This window comes from Pseudophryne corroboree, chromosome 7 (genome assembly GCF_028390025.1).
Source record: "Pseudophryne corroboree isolate aPseCor3 chromosome 7, aPseCor3.hap2, whole genome shotgun sequence".
Classification (NCBI taxonomy): Eukaryota; Metazoa; Chordata; class Amphibia; order Anura; family Myobatrachidae; genus Pseudophryne; species Pseudophryne corroboree.
In genome coordinates, this window is record NC_086450.1 from 44663336 (window position 1) to 44683189 (window position 19854).

General features: G+C 45.4%; 1 protein-coding gene across 11 annotated transcripts in view; it reads left to right on the plus strand.

Annotated features, from left to right (window-relative positions):
• Nucleotides 1–606: 606 nt before the first annotated feature.
• The window catches only part of MAP2 (microtubule associated protein 2), a 360999-nt gene continuing 341751 nt past the window's right edge, over nt 607–19854 (plus strand). For all 11 annotated transcript variants that reach the window (XR_010181865.1, XM_063933123.1, XM_063933121.1 and 8 more), the window contains exon 1: nt 607–691. The gene's annotated coding sequence lies outside the window, so the exon portion shown is untranslated. The remainder of the gene's footprint in view (nt 692–19854) is intronic.

The window sequence follows — 19854 nt, forward strand, 5'->3', positions numbered from 1 at the left end:
GCATGCAGTTGAGGGAGGGGGGACCTACACTTATGGTCTAAATCTGGCTCTGGATGTGGGTACAGCAAATTGCTGTAGCGGGAGGAGCAGGCACACACACACACAATGGACATAACCAGGGGGGGTAGTTTTGATAAGAGGGCCCCCCTATCAAAAGTACCCCAGGCCCCCTGAAGGCTTAATCCGGCCCTGCCCCTACCACTGCATCCCCCAGTGGGCCCTACACGCCCCAGTCCGACACTGGTGGTAAGCAGTGGGAATAGAGGTACATACAGTACCGCGTGGCAGGAGAGATCAGAGATATCTGTGTACTTCACCTGTTGGAAAATCACAGATAAACCCATTCTCCAACGAAAACAACATCGCTATGGCTTATCTCAGCTTCATAAATAGACCCTATATTTACTCAGTTCTCAGTTTTATATAGATTTCATTGTCATTCCTTTTATACCCCCTGGACCTGACTGTCCGGGTCAGCTACACTACACGCAGCAGCGTTTGCTACAATGTAACAGGGAGGAGATCAGGCTCCGGGGGCAGAGCTGCTATTAGTATGTGCTGTATCCACAGTATGGGCGTGGTTATGCTAATAGCGGGCGGGGGCGGGACTATCCCCAGATCCTTCCTAGCCGCAGCTGATCACTGGCGATCTGAGCATCCCGAGGGCTGCAGCCGGAGACTCAGGCACCCGGTGAGTACTGTCTGCTGCCGTTACCGGGAATTACAGGCCATGGGATGTTATTATACAGCTGCTATCGGGTAGTGCCAGCTTCCTACCATCATACTGCCACCCACCTGTGTGCAACCCACAGCCAGTAACCTAACCATGTATCACATCTACAGGACCATCCCACCTTCTGCCACACTAGTACCTGCATCCTTCTGTAATGCATCAATGCATGCTCTCCCCCTGCTTCCCTGCCAGGCTCTCCCCCTGCTTCCCTGTCATGCTCTCCCCCCCCCGCCCCCCCCCCCGCTTCCCTGTGTGGCATTTGTCTGCACAGTTGTGAGAAGAAGCCAACATGAAGGATGTGCCTACAGTGTGTCTCCATATGTTGCATGTAGTGTGTGATATTCTGTCTTCTATCTGCACCCTCCCATCTAATTGCACCCAACAGCTCAGCTCTTTGTTACCTACACCTGTCTGCACAGCGCACCCAGATCACTGCTGCCGGCTCACCTGCCGGATTTCATTGTCATTTCCAAAACTGAGCAGTCACTGGTCCCCTACCAACCTCCAGCAACAGGCATCGGAGCCTCATAGTGCCTCTTAATATCCCAATTGCAAAGGGCACGATATGCTAGCGTTTCATATATATATATATATATATATACATATACATACACAGTATATATATATACATACACAGTATATATATATATATATATATAGTTTTATTTACATATACATATATATATATGTGTGTGTGTGTGTCTATATATATATATATATATATTTATGTGTATGTAACTATATGTGTATATATCTATATATGTATCTATATGAAATGTAATTAATAATAATTATTATTATTATTATTCTTCACAAAGCTTTGATATCTTTGTCCTGCCACTGGAGGTATGCTCATTGCTCTGCAGTGGCAGATGGGCATTGAACACGGTTTGGTACATGTAGTGGCCCTGCCACAGGTCTGTGAGCCCCCCCATCTACCACAGTCCCTGGGAACTGGATGTCTGCATTGCAGTGCCTCACAGTCCTTGGACATCATACAGTACCTACACAGCACCAGCAAAACGATTGCCCGTGTGAGGATTTATGGGCATTATTAAGTGTTGTATCGCACACACTCGGCGTCCCTGCAGTGCATCGCCATATCAGTCCCAGCCTGGGGCGCATAATGCCTGCAGTGCACCAGTCCTACACACTGACAGACCTGAGAAATAGTCACACAACGTTGTGCGGTGATTGGTAGTAGGAGCTCTGAGTGCATTCATTAGAGGAGACTGTAGGGAAATGCCTTCTGGTCGCTGGTATGGCACAAAGATGGCACCTGTGACTGAAAGGGGCTCACCAGTCTGACAGAAGGGAGCGACAGTAAGAGAGAGAGGGTAAAACGTGGGCAGGAGGTGTGTAGGTGGCATGAGGCATCCACCTTAGCGCACATGCAGAATGCAGGAGGACGTGCCGGATCCCTTCCTATGACTGCGTTCTGCAGGCCCTTGTTGCAGTGCTCTGGCATTTAATCTCCATTTAATTTAGAGCTGTGCCTTGGATTCTGCTAGCCATCAGCTGTACTGTGCAGAGGTGCCAGCGCGCAGATGGATCGCTCTCCAGGGGGCATTTTTTTTATTTTAAGATTTATTGCTGTTCATACATAGAGCCAGAGGTTATTTTTGAAACAGATCTCTTTCCATTAGGCCTGTGAGTGTAAAGGTAGCGATGCGTGTAACGTCCCATGTCTGATGTTACAGTGCGGCACAGCTGCTGTGAGAATGTGCAGCTATGGATGCGCTGCAGGTGCTGGGAATGCGTGCACTATATGCGCCAGGTGCGGGGCAGGTTTCCACACGTAGTTATGTCGTCGTTTACTCCACTGACATGAAAAGTCGCTCACAAGATGTATCGTAGGAAATTATATGTATATATATATATATATATATATATATATATATATATATGTGTGTATCACTCACTGTCTTTGTTGTACATTTTTATGAACATGGTCTCTTAGCAATCCTCATCCGGCGTAAGGAATATAAACTCAGAGCTAATTGCATCGGTGCAGTGTGACTCCTCACTGAATAAATACAGCGTTTGGAGGATCTGGATAACACTAAAGAATCTTCCAGATCCAGCTGTTTGCAGGCAGGGAGGCAGCAGACAAAGAGCGGCATCATCATCAGTGGCATGGACAGAGAGACACATGCAGAGAATATCCCAGGCTTTATAATCCAGCACTGCTCCTCCTGACTGACACATAGCACCCAGCCCTGCCCGTATACCTGCACCTGCAGCTGCGGGGGCGTCACCCTATACATCCTGCATAATGTGTGTGCGGCATATGTCAAAGTGTCACTTATTGTCACACACAGCATGCATACTAAGTGTCTATACTGTTCTATCTATCTATCTATCTATAGATCTATCGATCTATCTATAGATCTATCTATCTCATGTGTATCTATCTATCTATCTATCTATCTCATGTCTATCTATCTATCTATCTATCTATCTATCTATCTATCTATCTATCTATCTATAGATCTATCTATCTATCTATCTATCTATCTATAGATCTATCTATCTATCTATCTATCTATCTATCTATCTATCTATCTATCTATCTATCTCATGTCTATCTATCTATAGATCTATCTATCTATCTATCTATCTCATGTCTATCTATCTATAGCTCTATCTATCTATTTCATGTCTATCTATCTAAAGAACTATCTATCTCATGTCTATCTATCTATCTATCTATCTATCTATCTATCTATCTATCTATCTATATATCTCTTTATCTATCTCATGTCTATCTATCTATAGATCTATCTATCTGTCTCATGTCTATCTATAGATCTATCTATCTATCTATCTATCTATCTATCTATCTATCTATCTATCTATCTATCTATCTATCTATCTATAGATCTGTCTGTCTGTCTGTCTATCTATCTCATGTCTATCTATATAGATCTGTCTATCTCATATCTATCTATCTATCTATCTCATGTCTATCTATCGATAGATCTATCTATCTATCTATCTGTCTGTCTGTCTGTCTGTCTGTCTGTCTGTCTGTCTGTCTGTCTATCTATCTATCTATCTATCTATCTATCTCATGTCTATCTATATAGATCTGTCTATGTCATGTCTATCTATCTATCTATCTATCTATCTATCTATCTCATGTCTATCTATCGATAGATCTATCTATCTATCTATAGATCTATCTATCTATCTATAGATCTATCTATATATCTCATGTCTATCTATCTATCTATCTATCTATCTATCTCATGTCTATCTATCTATAGATCTATCTATCTATCTATCTATCTATCTATCTATCTATCTATCTATCTATCTATCTATCTATCTCATGTCTATCTATAGCTCTATCTATTTCATGTCTATCTATCTAAAGATCTATCTATCTCATGTCTATCTATCTATCTATCTATAGATCTCTTTATCTATCTCATGTCTATCTATCTATAGATCTATCTATCTGTCTGTCTCATGTCTATCTATAGATCTATCTATCTATCTATCTATCTATCTATCTATCTATCTATCTATCTATCTATCTATCTATCTATCTATCTCATGTCTATCTATCAATAGATCTATCTATCTATCTATCTATCTATCTATCTATCTATCTATCTATCTATCTATCTATCTATCTACTGTATCTCATATCTCCATCTATCTATAGATCTATCTAGCTTCTATCTAACTATCTATCTATCTATCTATCTATCTATCTATCTATCTATCTATCTATCTATCTCAAGTCTGTCTATCTAACTATTTATCTCATGTTTCTCTATCTATCTACCTACCTACCTATCTATCTCATGTCTATCTATCTATCTTATGTCTATCTATCTATCTATCTATCTATCTATCTATCTATCTATCTATCTATCTATCTATCTATCTATCTATCTATCTATCTATCTACTGTATCTCATATCTCCATCTATCTATAGATCTATCTAGCTTCTATCTATCTATCTATCTATCTATCTATCTATCTATCTATCTATCTATCTATCTATCTCAAGTCTGTCTATCTAACTATTTATCTCATGTTTCTCTATCTACCTACCTACCTACCTATCTACCTATCTCATGTCTATCTATCTATCTATCTATCTATCTATCTATCTATCTATCTAACTATCCATCTATCTTTCTATCTGTCCATCTATCTCATGTCTGCCTATCAGGGTTGACCATCGATGGTTACAAAACAGTGATGGTTAGCCACCAGTGGCAGATGGTACAGAGCCCTGCCTTGGATTTTGTTTCCACTTGGTGCAGGGTCACTAAGCCTAGCTTTGCCCCCCCCCCCCCCCTCCCCGCAACACACTCACAAAGCCCCGCCCATTCAGTAATAGAGCATGGATGACCATCTGTGGGTGGAACCATTGACGGGTCCCCTGTGATTTCAACCATTGATGTTAATGGTCAATGGTTAACCCACCAATCTCTCTCTCTCTCTCTCTCTCTCTCTCTAACTCCTACCTATTATTATCATTATTAATTTTTATTTACGTAATGCCACCATATTACAAACTACTTTACATGAATAGGGCAATTCACTTCTCCAGGATGTGGCACCGCAATGTCTGACTGTCACAGATGTTTCTATAATGGGTGCAGTGTGTGTGGTGCACATTGGCCCCTGAGGGCCCACACCACACACATTGCACCCATGTTTAATCATTTACCTATCTGGGGTCTCATGTCGGCGGACACCACGAGACTTGCACAGAGTCTACAGCACCGCAGAGAGGAGGGGCCCACACAGAGTCTACACACAGGCCCTTCTGACTGTGCACAATACGGGGAGAGGATAGAGGAGCAAAGACCCCTCCAGATGCACATTGCAGAGATTTGAACCCCCCCTCCCCCCCGTATGTTTAACCAATCACATCAGTCCCTGCCCCAGAGGAGCTTACAGCCTACAGTCCATCCGCCTCTGTCTATCCATGAATCCTAAAATGTGATCTATGATGATTTAAAATGATTCTCATGTTGCATAAATCATATTTTCATAACTTGATTCAATTACAGGAGAAAGTGGGTAGCATTAATGCCAGGCAATTTAGCATTGAGATATTGGGCCTAATTCAGACCTGATCGCAGCAGCAAACTTGTTCGCAAATGGGCAAAACCATGTGCACTGCAGGTGGGGCAGATATAACGTGCAGAGAGTTAAGGCCCATATAGAGATGTGTGCTGAGCGATGCGGGGGAGGACGGGGGGGCCGCTCATTTCACCCAGCGGGTGAAATTAGCAACATGCTAGATTGGCCTGCATGCAGGCCAATCTAGCACCGGCGATAGCGATGTGCGGGGCCGCGCATCGCTGAGGGGTTACACACGAGTTATCTGTGCTTAAAATCTAAGCAATCTAGTCAGATTGCATACCTCCCAACTGTCCCGATTATCGCAGGACAGTCCCGTTTTTTTGGGGACTGTCCCGCTGTCCCACCCGCGGGCCGCAGTGTCCCGCGGTGTGGGGGGGGGGGGGTGGGCAGTTGGGAGGCTCTTTCTCTCGCTGCCCTGCTTAGCAGAGCAGCGGTGAATAGACGCTGTGCGCATGCGCACTGCGTCTATTCACTGGTGTCAGAGGGAGAGGGGACATGCCAGCGGCTCTCAGAGCGCTGGGCATGCCCCCTCAGTGATGAAAACGGAGGCATGGCTCACGATTGCGGCCCTCCCACGGAGCCAAGCCCCTTCCCCTAGGCCACACCCCTTTTCGTGTGTCCCGCTTGTATCAAGATAAAAGTTGGGAGGTATGAGATTGCTTAGATTTTAAGCATGGATCTCTCCGTGAGTACCCCCCTTTAGATTTGGGTGGGTTGTTTTGTTTCTGTGCAGGGTAAATACTGGCTGCTTTATTTTTACACTGCAATTTAGATTTCAGTTTGAACACACCACACCCAAATCAAACTCTCTCTGCACATGTTAAATCTGCCCCACCTGCAGTGCACATGGTTTTGCCCATTTGTTAACAAATTTGCTGCTGCGATCAGATCTGAATTATGCCCATTAACTGAGCAGAGAACAGTAGGCTTTGTGTGTAGAAATGATTTCTAATCATTGAAAACAAATCTAACGCGACGCTCTAATCAAAGTAATGTTTTATTCTAAATATTTCAATGTGTTCTTGCAACCGAAAGACGGACACATAGGGGGTAATTCAGAGTTGATTGCAGCAGAACATTTGTTAGCAGTTGGGCAAAACCATGTGCACTGCAGGTGGGGCAGATATAACATGTGCAGAGAGAGTTAAATTTGGGTGGGTTATTTTGTTTCTGTGCAGGGTAAATACTGGCTGCTTTATTTTTACACTGCAATTTAGATCTCAGTTTGAATACACCCCACCCGCTAACAAATTTGCTGCTGCAATCATCTCTGAATTAGGCCCATAAAACCCACTGGGTTTCACTCACCTGTTAGGAGCTATGGGTAGGATGAATTGGGGCTAACACAATGGCTTGCTGTCTCCTCTGGGCGGATCACGGTACACTCTGTATGATCTTAATGTTATTTTCGAGAACGTTTTCTATGGAACGTCTCTGTGTAATTATTTTCTGTGATAGTTTGTGTTTTTTTATCATGTAGAAAGTTAACCCTTTCCATTCTGCGAAGTATCGATCTGTATTTATGGCAATAGCTACTTTAGTATAATGTGATGTGCATTTTAAAGGAAACTTATATAGGGATATTTAACGGGATGCGGTCAATTTACCTACAATCAAAATCCCGACGGTCAAAATACCGACAACCATTGACCGACAGTCAAAACACCGACAAGGTCAAAATCCCAACATGGTCAAAATACCGACATTTAAAATACTGACAAGGTCAAAATACCGACATTTAACATGACGACAGGTCAAAAAGTCGACATGAGTTTTTCAGGATTTTTTAATTGAAACCGACTTGTTCATACTTTACCATCCCAGTGGACCAGGAGGGGGAACATAATAGTGTGCCGAGCGCTGCAAGGGACGTTGTACACTTAGACGGTGTCCCTGTCGAACTATGTTGACATACACACTCTCCAAACTTTGATAAGTCTCCCACCATGGTCGGGAAAGCAGCGTACAGATGGGTCCACATTTATCTTGACTAGTCTGCTGCGCCTAGGCACACCATGGTGTATTAACATAAACCCTTCTTCTATTGTTCTCAGCTGCAATACAATACAGAGAACAATACATCAGGGGATTAAGTCATGAATGACCTGGCTCAATTAATCCTATTAAAGGCCAAGATAAACATGGACCCATCTGTATGTTGTTTCACGTGCGTAGAGGTCTCTATGAGATGTTACCTACACGCAGTTAATGTTCAAGCCACGGTTCAGGCTTGCAGATGTTACAGGGGTTAATCTACTGTACCGTTATGTAGGTTCTCCGATTTATGCAGATATATAAGGGTGTGGGTGGATTTACGATCAAAGCATTATCTGTCCTTTTCTACCAGAGATAAAACAGATTAATCAAACAGTATGAATGATTAATGTAACTGGTCGAAAATTGGGGAATGTTCTTTCCCCTGGGTTTTGATGTGAGAGAAACGGTTCCTGCATTTAGGATGAGGTTGTCTGTTATAGGACTGGAGAACATTTCTAGGCTGATGGGGTTTTCTTTTTGTTAGATAGGGAGATTAGGGAAAGAAGAAGGACAAAGGGTTTGGGGAATGATGCTAAGAATCTCTGCCCTCTAATACCCCTAGTACACCGCTAGATTGCAGCATTACAGAGGAAGCCGCTGTATGACATTAGTAATGCGTAATTCTTTAGCGGCAGTGATATGCTGATTGAACTGTTGACCCATCTTTTCCTGGCTATTGATTCCCATTGCTCCTGTTTCAGCGGGCATTGCAGGCAGGTTTTACAGGATTGTGCAAAGGTAATTAATGTTTTCATTTATTCGATCAGAAATGTTACATTTTAACAATGCTTAATGATGTGCGACCCATCTGGTCTGAAAGGGTATCGCTGATACCCTGATGTAGTGAATAGTACGTTCGAACATTTAACCATGTCAGCTGCGCCACCGTGTTTACAGTTGTAAGGGGACACTAACCTCAAGTTTTTCCTTTCTTGGGGGGAAATGTATCAAACATTGGAGAGAGATAAAGTGCCAGCCAATCAGCTCCTAACTGCTGTGTTTGAAAAATGACAGTTAGGAGCTGATTGGTTTGCACTGTATCTCTCCACTTTATCTCCCTTCAAGGTTTGATACCTTTGCCCTTTAGGGTTGCCAGTGGGAGAGTAAATGTAAAATTACTGCCTGGTTTTATGTTCTATATACAGTATATGGCTTACATCCAACCCTCCTAATTTTGGTGGAACGATACATAACCACGTATCTTGAAACATGTGGTGCTTGCATGAAAGTGGGTGGTTTCACACAAGTGGTCTAGCGTAGCGCCCAGGTGTTACTTCTCTCCCCAAAATATTTTTCCAGTTGGCAACTGTGGCTCCTATTACAGCTTTACCCCAAGCGCTTGCTGCTTGCAATGTGGCGTTTGCTGCGTGACTGTCTCGTTGTGGAATTCCCCAAGCATAGATTATGTCCCTCTTCCTAATGTGATTCCGAAATTGCTTAAGCGGAGAACTTCAGAGTTTGTCAGTCCTTTTATATGACTACTGCGTGATACATTTCCTTGTACATCCTTAGTGTATATTCTCTGATGATTTCTCCGGATTTAGGAGTCAGGCCATCCCCTAGGCACAGTATTATTACCCCCCCCTTTCCCCCAATTTTATTGTTTTCATTATTAGGCTGTAAGCACCCTACCATGCATTACAGTCTTGGCGATTACAGCAGCTGTAGCAGACTTCCCAAACGCTTTTCGGGCACCGTCCCACCTATGCACAGCCTGTGTGACTGCCACTCCCTGTTACAACTCGCACCAATTCTGCCTGATATGGAGGCGTGGCCTCTCTGAATGCACATAGATGGCTTGTTAATGAAGGGCAGAAAAGGTGACACCATCCAGGTGCCTGGGGATATATTTACTAAAGTGCGGGTTTTTAGAAGTGGATATGTTGCTCATAGCAACCAATCAGATTGTAGCTATTATCTTGTAGAAGGTGGTAGATAAATAAGTAGAATCGAATTGGTTGCAACGGGTAACGTCTCCGCGTCTAAAAACCTGCACATTAGTAAATATTGCCTCCTGGGTGCACTTGTTGAAGGGTATAAAATACTCATAAAATTAATTATTTTCATTTTCTTTTGATCATAACATCAAGACAGACAAACCATGAAGGTGCCACAGGAGGCCTATAACCTTCTCCGTGCTAAATGTGATCAGTACTGTACATGTGAGTTTTTGGGATTCACTATATGTTTAGTTATTTGATTTTATGTGTTGCCCATTTGCAACCGTACTCTATACGTCTTGTTGGTGCATTGGAGCCAGCTGGTATGACTGACTGTGATTTACCCTTATTGCGTAAGAATCATAACATAGAGTTAAACATGTGGAATTCCTGCATAGTGTTTGGGAGTGATTATACGGGGTCTGAAACACCAGGGACAAGTTTTCTACAAAAAACGTTAATGACCTCTACCCTAACCCTATAGTAACCCTTGAAATGGTGCCTTTACTTGTAGAGGCTAGATTAAAAGATCTATTACTAAAGTAAAGAGAAGAGGCGACCCTTGGTACCCGTGATTTGGAACAGTGCCACGTTCATCCGACTAATGGTGAAGGTGGATTGTTGACATCTGCACAAGAACTTAAGTCAGTGCAAAAAAAAAGACCAGAAGGTTCCCTACTGTTAAAGGTGCCTATTTATTAAGAGATGTGATATTCTGCCTGAAATCCAGCCAAGGTAGTCTTAGCGTGAAGACTCCCTTTGGCTTGCTCTTAGCGTCATGACTATGCAGAGTCAGTTCCCCTCTCCTAGGACCATTGCAGGATGGTGTAACTCAACAAGACCCAACACCAACAGCTATGCGGATGGATATTTGCGCCAGGTAAACGGAGAAAGCTGTTAGTATCACATACTCAGCTCCTATAATGGCATTATCGCGGGAAAGGGATTTTCTGATCCCATGTTCCTTTGCTCCCGAGGATCCCATTGTAGTCAGTGATAGTGATCACTCTTGTTTTACTGCCAATCTCTTCCTCTTGGAACCACTGTCTTGGCAATGGGTCTTTTTTTGTTAACAGCCCTGTGAGGATATTGGGTTCAAAATCACTCAGTCACGGTGGTAGATGAAAAACCAACAGTGGTTTATTGACAGAATAGGTTATAACACAGTTCAGCACACTTCTGTGATCCAATTCTACACGACAATCCCTCTTGGAGCTCCTGACAGAACATTACTTCTTAGTCAGTCTCCTGCCTCTCTCTCTCTGTCTCTCTCAGATCCCCTCTTTGCTATTATCAAACCTTTGTCTTTCTACAATAAGGCGACACCCCCAGACAGTTTCAGATCAGACCCACTTTCACATGCCCAGGCATGTCCCCTAGGCCACAATAGATGTTAACTAAAGTAACCTTACTTAATCTGATTGTGTGGCCTGGAATCCATTGTGTGGGGAAGAATGAGGGGGGTGTATGGCCTGACATCTGAGACTGGCTGTATCTACACAACAGCAAACACACAGGTTATCTGTGCAGTCATATGGGGGGAACATTATTTGACAAACTATAACCCAATAACCAATACATTCATATATATACATCGAAAACATAACTGTACCCTTGTAACAATAACATCATACAATATAATACAATATTGCCTAACATATAACTAATAACATATTGGCAATTGATGAAGTCCATGTGTAGGACCAAGGCTAGGAAAGTAACCACGTGTCTTTTACCACTGAGCGACACGACGCGCCAGCTGTGTCATCACATGTCGTCACATTACCTTCCCCTACTTTCTCGCCCTGTGTCCTAAGTAGCTGAAGCTTGCTGAGCGCAGTGATGCTCTCCTACATCAGACAGTCTGTGCCCCATCATAATAATGACTGGCAGGTTTCTCTTGTGGGTCTGGTGGTTTTTGTGAATAGCATTGTACAGTTTGTACGGAGACCACCTGCGTCCCAGGTCCAAAGTCTGTGGTAATTGTCATGAGGCTTGTGTGGGAATTTCTTTTCCCGGTCTGGTGGGTGTGTAAGGGATGGACCCCAAAGTTGTCCCATACTGTCTGCAGCAATTCCCCTTGAAATTGCGTACCCTGATCAATAACTACTTCTTGGGGAAATCCTACGCGACTAAAAATATCCATAAGAGCCTGGGCGATATGTTCAGCATCTATGGATGCCAGTGCCACTGCCTCAGGGTATCTAGTCGCGTAATCAACTACAGTCAGTATGTATCTCTTTCCTGTTCGGCTCGGTTTCTTAAAAGGCCCCACAATGTCCATGGCCACTCTCTTAAATGGCTCACTTATGACAGGCATGGGTTGTAGGGGAACCCGGCGTGGGGGTCCCCCGAGGCGTTGGCAGACCTCACATGACTCTCTATACTGTTTTACCTCCTGGTTAACCCCAGACCAGAAGAAATGTCGCAGCAGCCGGGCACGGGTTTTCCGAACCCCTAAGTGGCCTGCTAAGGGAATGTCATGGGCAAGGGCCAGCAACCGGGCACGGTACTGCTGTGGAACAATCAACTGTTTTCTTAGGACCCCGGGCTCTAATGGGTCTGCTTTTGCTGGCACCCGGTACAGTCTCCCCTCCTCCCACATAATGCGATCCTCCTGAGGCCCCCAATCTGTTCGTCCCGCTGCCCTGCGGAGGCTAGCTAGGGAGGGGTCGGTCCGTTGGGCTTCCCTAAAGGCTATCCTAGGTAAATGCTTCCTCCAGCCTGGCTAGCTGGGTAACTTGTGGGATCCTACTCTGAGTCTTGTATGCTTTGGCCTGGAGTACAATCTGCTCAGCTTCCTTGTGTGTATCCACCAACTCGACCATCGTTGTACTGGAACATGGATGTAGGTTCACCGGGACAGTGGCATTACCTTCTCCATTCACTGCTACATGTACTGGCTGACCACCATTGTCCTGGTTAGAGTCAGTCATTTCACCTTGCACACAATGCCAGTCCAAAACACATTCAGGTGCCCTAGAGTAGAGCAACATGTTCCCTTCCAGTTCCTGAGCTGATGCTATTTTCACCAGGTCTGATCCCTGGATTTTCTCTGAGTCACAGGGACGATTCTGGCATTCAGACTGCAGCTCCTTACCATCAAGTTCACTGAATGAGAACAGACCTCCAGAATCTTCTGGGAGAGATACAATTGCTGGAGATACACTGGGCCCTTCCTGAACATCCTTTTCTGATAAAATAACTGGGGCAGCCATGAACATAGCTTCACAATAGGCCTCCCTCAGCCGAATATGCTGATCAGCCTGAAGTGAGCCACTGTCTGCACTAGCCATGCTTATAGTTGGGACATTACCACCTACTGCTGCCCTTGCAGAGATCTCCTCTTCCACCTCTGCCAATGGGAAGGCATAGTGCATCTTCTCCTGGGGTGTTTGGATGACAGACCCCACTCCCTTCTCATTTTCAGTAGCCTCCCCCAAACACAACACTGTAAATGGTTCAGTAGCCAGGACTGGTTGGTGCTCACCTGAAGGATTCCCTTGGAGGCTCTGTTGCTGAAGTGGTGGTGGGTGATAGTGGCAACTTCTTCCTCAATGTCTCGCTGGCACTCTGGGATGGTTTCTATATCCTCCAAGCCTGCAAATGGCCAGTTGTAACACAGCTCAGGCCGGTCACTGAGTGTTTCACTGTGACATTCCCCCAGGGAGAAGAGAACGGGTTGCAGACAGCGCTTCCTTGCATCCACCTGGTCAAGGTCATCCTTTTCCAGTGTAACATACTGGGCAGACAGTTCTTGACACTCTCTCACCAAGTCCTCATCCTCCATCTCTGCAAAAGGGAAGTTGTAGTGCAGTTCCTCCTGGGGTGCCTGGATTGTGCTCACTGCTGTCTTCACTTCGTGTGCTTCCTTCCGTATAGACCACTGGGCAACTTCTTCCCTTGGGTATGGGAGAAGCTGTTGCAGGTGGTGCCTTTCCACATCCACCCTGTAACACTGGCCTCGCCATGCTGGGGTATTCAGGGGCCCCCGGTCCAATGCCACTTCTTCTGGCTCTGTCCGGGAAGGCAATTTACTCTGCACTTGCTCTTCCGTCTCTGTATATTGTATACTTTGTGTCATTTGGGCCACTGTGGCGATCACTTCCTCCCTGAATTCCTCAAACTCTGGCTCCCCCAGCAGATTCCATGTGGCTGCTTCACTTCTGCAGTGCATGAACGCATTCCCAAGATGACACAACTTGTCCTGTATGCTGGATACTCTCCACCTGCTGATTTCCCACTGAGCTTCATTCCAGTACTCCCAAATGTACTGCATTTTGGAAACTATAAATAAAAGATCCGGCTTCTCAGCCTGCCGATATGCTGACAAACTTCCAACCACAAGCTCCACTGCCCTGGTTCCATTACTGGTCTCCTCCGCTGAGGCCTCGACCATATCCTCCTCTTCCTCCTTATCACAAGGGTGCTCAACGTCCCATTGAGCCAGTTTTCCAAATAGGTATTCCTTGGTATCCACTGTATTGAACTCAATCCGTCTTGCTCGACAGAGGTCCTGTAGTTGATCCTTCTTGCTGTAACGGTAGCATAGCGGGGCGGAATCCATTGCCTGCTGTGGTTTATACCTTTCTGCTTGTGTCTTGAGTGATCCCACTGCTGCCGCCAAATGTGAGGATATTGGGTTCAAAATCACTCAGTCACGGTGGTAGATGAAAAACCAACAGTGGTTTATTGACAGAATAGGTTATAACACAGTTCAGCACACTTCTGTGATCCAATTCTACACGACAATCCCTCTTGGAGCTCCTGACAGAACATTACTTCTTAGTCAGTCTCCTGCCTCTCTCTCTCTGTCTCTCTCAGATCCCCTCTTTGCTATTATCAAACCTTTGTCTTTCCTACAATAAGGCGACACCCCCAGACAGTTTCAGATCAGACCCACTTTCACATGCCCAGGCATGTCCCCTAGGCCACAATAGATGTTAACTAAAGTAACCTTACTTAATCTGATTGTGTGGCCTGGAATCCATTGTGTGGGGAAGAATGAGGGGGGTGTATGGCCTGACATCTGAGACTGGCTGTATCTACACAACAGCAAACACACAGGTTATCTGTGCAGTCATATGGGGGGAACATTATTTGACAAACTATAACCCAATAACCAATACATTCATATATATACATCGAAAACATAACTGTACCCTTGTAACAATAACATCATACAATATAATACAATATTGCCTAACATATAACTAATAACATATTGGCAATTGATGAAGTCCATGTGTAGGACCAGGGCTAGGAAAGTAACCACGTGTCTTTTACCACTGAGCGACACGACGCGCCAGCTGTGTCATCACATGTCGTCACAAGCCCCAATAAGTCAAATCATATCACTGCAACAATAGGCATTATAAGTCTCGCATATATTCCTTTTGAGGAAATGGCTATGACATGCCAAGACGACAACACATTTCCCATTACAGACATGATCGTACATAGCTAGCATGTAACACATGGCATTCACACTGGTTCCTGGCTCTAGCATTAGAACCAAGTATCGGCCATAAAGAAAGACCTCTTTAGGATTCTTTACAGTTCATGTTCTCACAACATGGAATGAAATTGGATTTATTTGAGCGTATTACCAAATAGACTCTGCAATGACAAACAAGACTCGAAAGCTGTTTGTTTTTTTTTAATATAATTCATTATCATCATCATAATCATAGTTTTTTTATAGGGCGCCACAAGATTCTGCAGCGCGGTGCATTAGTTACAGCGGGTAATATAAAATGAAAAAATATGTAAACATAAATATAACAAAATGTACATGTAAAGAACTGGCAATGAAACAAGCACATATAGGCCCTCATTTCGAGTTGTTCGCTCGCTAGCTGCTTTTAGCAGCTTTGCACACGCTAAGCCGCCGCCTACTGGGAGTGAATCTTAGCTGTGCAGAATTGCGAACGAAAGGTTCGCATAATTGCGAATAGAACAGCGATTAAAAATTTCTTAGCAGTTTCCGAGTAGCTCGAGACTTACTCTGCCACTGCGATCAGTTCAGTCAGTTTCGTTCCTGGTTTGACGTCACAAACACACCCAGTGTTCGCCCAGACACTCCCCCGTTTCTCCAGCCACTCCCGCGTTTTTCCCCAGAAACGGCAGCGTTTTTTCACACACACCCATAAAACGGTCAGTTTCCGCCCAGAAACACCCACTTCCTGTCAATCACACTCCGATCACCAAAACGATGAAAAATCTTCGTTATGCCGTGAGTAAAATACCAAACTTTTGTGCTAATTTACTTGGCGCAGACGCACTGCGAACTTTGCGCATGCGCGGTTTGCGACTTATCGCACCGATGCGAAGAAAAAATAAGAATTTACTTACCGATAATTCTATTTCTCATAGTCCGTAGTGGATGCTGGGGACTCCGTAAGGACCATGGGGAATAGCGGCTCCGCAGGAGACTGGGCACATCTAAAGAAAGCTTTAGGACTATCTGGTGTGCACTGGCTCCTCCCCCTATGACCCTCCTCCAAGCCTCAGTTAGGATACTGTGCCCGGACGAGCGTACACAATAAGGAAGGATTTTGAATCCCGGGTAAGACTCATACCAGCCACACCAATCACACCGTATAACCTGTGATCTGAACCCAGTTAACAGCATGATAACAGAGGAGCCTCTGAAAGATGGCTCACAACAATAATAACCCGATTTTTGTAACAATAACTATGTACAAGTATTGCAGACAATCCGCACTTGGGATGGGCGCCCAGCATCCACTACGGACTATGAGAAATAGAATTATCGGTAAGTAAATTCTTATTTTCTCCAACGTCCTAAGTGGATGCTGGGGACTCCGTAAGGACCATGGGGATTATACCAAAGCTCCCAAACGGGCGGGAGAGTGCGGATGACTCTGCAGCACCAAATGAGAGAACTCCAGGTCCTCCTCAGCCAGGATATCAATTTTGTAGAATCTTACAAACGTATTTGCTCCTGACCAAGTAGCTGCTCGGCAAAGTTGTAAAGCCGAGACCCCTCGGGCAGCCGCCCAAGATGAGCCCACCTTCCTTGTGGAGTGGGCATTTACCGATTTTTGGCTGTGGCAGGCCTGCCACAGAATGTGCAAGCTGAATTGTACTACAAATCCAACGAGCAATAGTCTGCTTAGAAGCAGGAGCACCCAGCCCGTTGGGTGCACACAGGATAAACAGCGAGTCAGATTTCCTGACTCCAGCCGTCCTGGAAACATATATTTTCAGGGCACCGACAACGTCCAGCAACTTGGAGGCCTCCAAGTCCCCAGTAGCCGCAGGCACCACCAATAGGCTGGTTCAGGTGAGACGCTGAAACCACCTTGGGGAGAAACTGAGGACGAGTCCTCAATTCCGCCCTGTCCGAATGGAAAATCAGATAAGGGCTCTTTCAGGATAAAGCCGCCAATTCTGACACGCGCCTGGCCCAGGCCAGGGCCAACAGCATGACCACTTTCCATGTGAGATATTTTAACTCCACAGATTTAAGTGGTTCAAACCAATGTGACTTTTGGAACCCAAAACTACATTGAGATTCCAAAGTGCCACTGGAGGCACAAAAGGAGGCTGTATATGCAGTACCCCTTTTACAAACGTCTGAACTTCAGGGACTGAAGCTAGTTCTTTTTGGAAGAAAATTGACAGGGCCGAAATTTGAACCTTAATGGACCCCAATTTCAGGCCCATAGACACTCCTGTTTGCAGGAAATGTAGGAATCGACCCAGTTGAATTTCCTCCGTCGGGCCTTACTGGCCTCGCACCACGCAACATATTTTCGCCAATTGCGGTGATAATGTTTTTGCGGTTACATCCTTCCTGGCTTTGATCAGGATAGGGATGACTTCATCCGGAATGCCTTTTTTCCTTCAGGATCCGGTGTTCAACCGCCATGCCGTCAAACGCAGCCGCGGTAAGTCTTGGAACAGACAGGGTCCTTGCTGGAGCAGGTCCCTTCTTAGAGGTAGAGGCCACGGATCCTCCGTGAGCATCTCTTGAAGTTCTGGTTACCAAGTCCTTCTTGGCCAATCCGGAACCACGAATATAGTGCTTACTCCTCTCCATCTTATCAATCTCAGTACCTTGGGTATGAGAGGCAGAGGAGGGAACACATACCAGAGCGTCTACAGCTTATTGCCTGAGGGTCCCTGGACCTGGCGCAATACCTGTCGAGTTTTTAATCATGTGGAAGACTTCTGGGTGAAGTCCCCACTCTCCCGGGTGGAGGTCGTGCTGAGGAAGTCTGCTTCCCAGTTGTCCACTCCCGGAATGAATACTGCTGACAGTGCTATCACATGATTTTCCGCCCAGCGAAGAATCCTTGCAGCTTCTGCCATTGCCCTCCTGCTTCTTGTGCCACCCTGTCTGTTTACATGGGTGACTGCCGTGATGTTGTCCGACTGGATCAACACCGGCTGACCTTGAAGCAGAGGTCTTGCTAAGTTTAGAGCATTGTAAATGTCCCTTAGCTTCAGGATATTTATGTGAAGTGATGTCTCCAGGCTTGACCATAAGCCCTGGATATTCCTTCCCTGTGTGACTGCTCCCCAGCCTCGCAGGCTGGCATCCGTGGTCACCAGGACCCAGTCCTGAATGCCTAATCTGCGGCCCTCTAGAAGATGAGCACTCTGCAACCACCACAGGAGGGACACCCTTGTCCTTGGTGACAGGGTTATCCGCTGATGCATCTGAAGATGCGATCCGGACCATTTGTCCAGCAGGTCCCACTGGAAAGTTCTTCCATGGAATCTGCCGAATGGGATTGCTTCGTAGGAAGCCACCATTTTACCCAGAACCCTTGTGCATTGATGCACTGAGACTTGGCTCGGTTTTAGGAGGTTCCTGACTAGCTCGGATAACTCCCTGGCTTTCTCCTCCGGGAGAAACACCTTTTTCTGGACTGTGTCCAGGATCATCCCTAGGAACAGAAGACACGTCGTCGGAACCAGGTGCGATTTTGGAATATTGAGAATCCAATCGTGCTGCCGCAACACTACCTGAGATAGTGCTACACCGACCTCCAACTGTTCCCTGGATCTTACCCTTATCAGGGAATTGTCCAAGGAAGGGATAACTAAAATTCACTTCCTTCGAAGGAATATCATCATTTCGGCCATTACCTTGGTAAAGACCCGGGGTGCCGTGTACCATCCATACGGCAGCGTCTGAACTGATAGTGACAGTTCTGTACCATAAACCTGAGGTACCCTTGGTGAGAAGGGTAAATTTTGACATGAAGGTAAGCATCCTTGATGTCCCGAGACATCATGTAGTCCCCTTCTTCCAGGTTCGCAATCACTGCTCTGAGTGACTCAATCTTGAATTTGAACCTCTGTACGTAAGTGTTCAAAGATTTTAGATTTAGAATCGGTCTCACCGAGCCGTCCGGCTTCGGTACCACAACAGTGTGGAATAATACCCCGTTCCCTGTTGCAGGAGGAGTATCTTGATTATCACCTGCTGGGAATACAGCTTGTGAATGGCTTCCAAAACTGTCTCCCTGTCAGAAGGAGACATCGGTAAAGCCGACTTTAGGAAACAGCGAGGGGGAGACGTCTCGAATTCTAATTTGTACCCCTGAGATATCACCTGAAGGATCCAGGGGTCTACTTGCGAGTGAGCCCACTGCGCGCTGAAATTCATTGAGACGGGCCCCCCACCGTGCCTGATTCTGCTTGTAAAGCCCCAGCGTATACTGAGGGCTTGGCAGAGGCGGGAGAGGGTTTCTGTTCCTGGGAACTGGCTGATTTCTGCAGCCTTTTTCCTCTCCCTCTGTCACGGGGCAGAAATGAGGAACCTTTTGCCCGCTTGTCCACGAAAAGACTGCGCCTGATAATACGGCGTCTTCTCATGTTGAGAGGCGACCTGGGGTACAAACGTGGATTTCCCAGCTGTTGCCGTGGCCACCAGGTCTGAAAGACCGACCCCAAATAACTCCTCCCTTAATAAAGCAATACTTCCAAATGCCGTTTGGAATACGCATCACCTGACCACTGACGTGTCCATAACCCTCTACTGGTAGAAA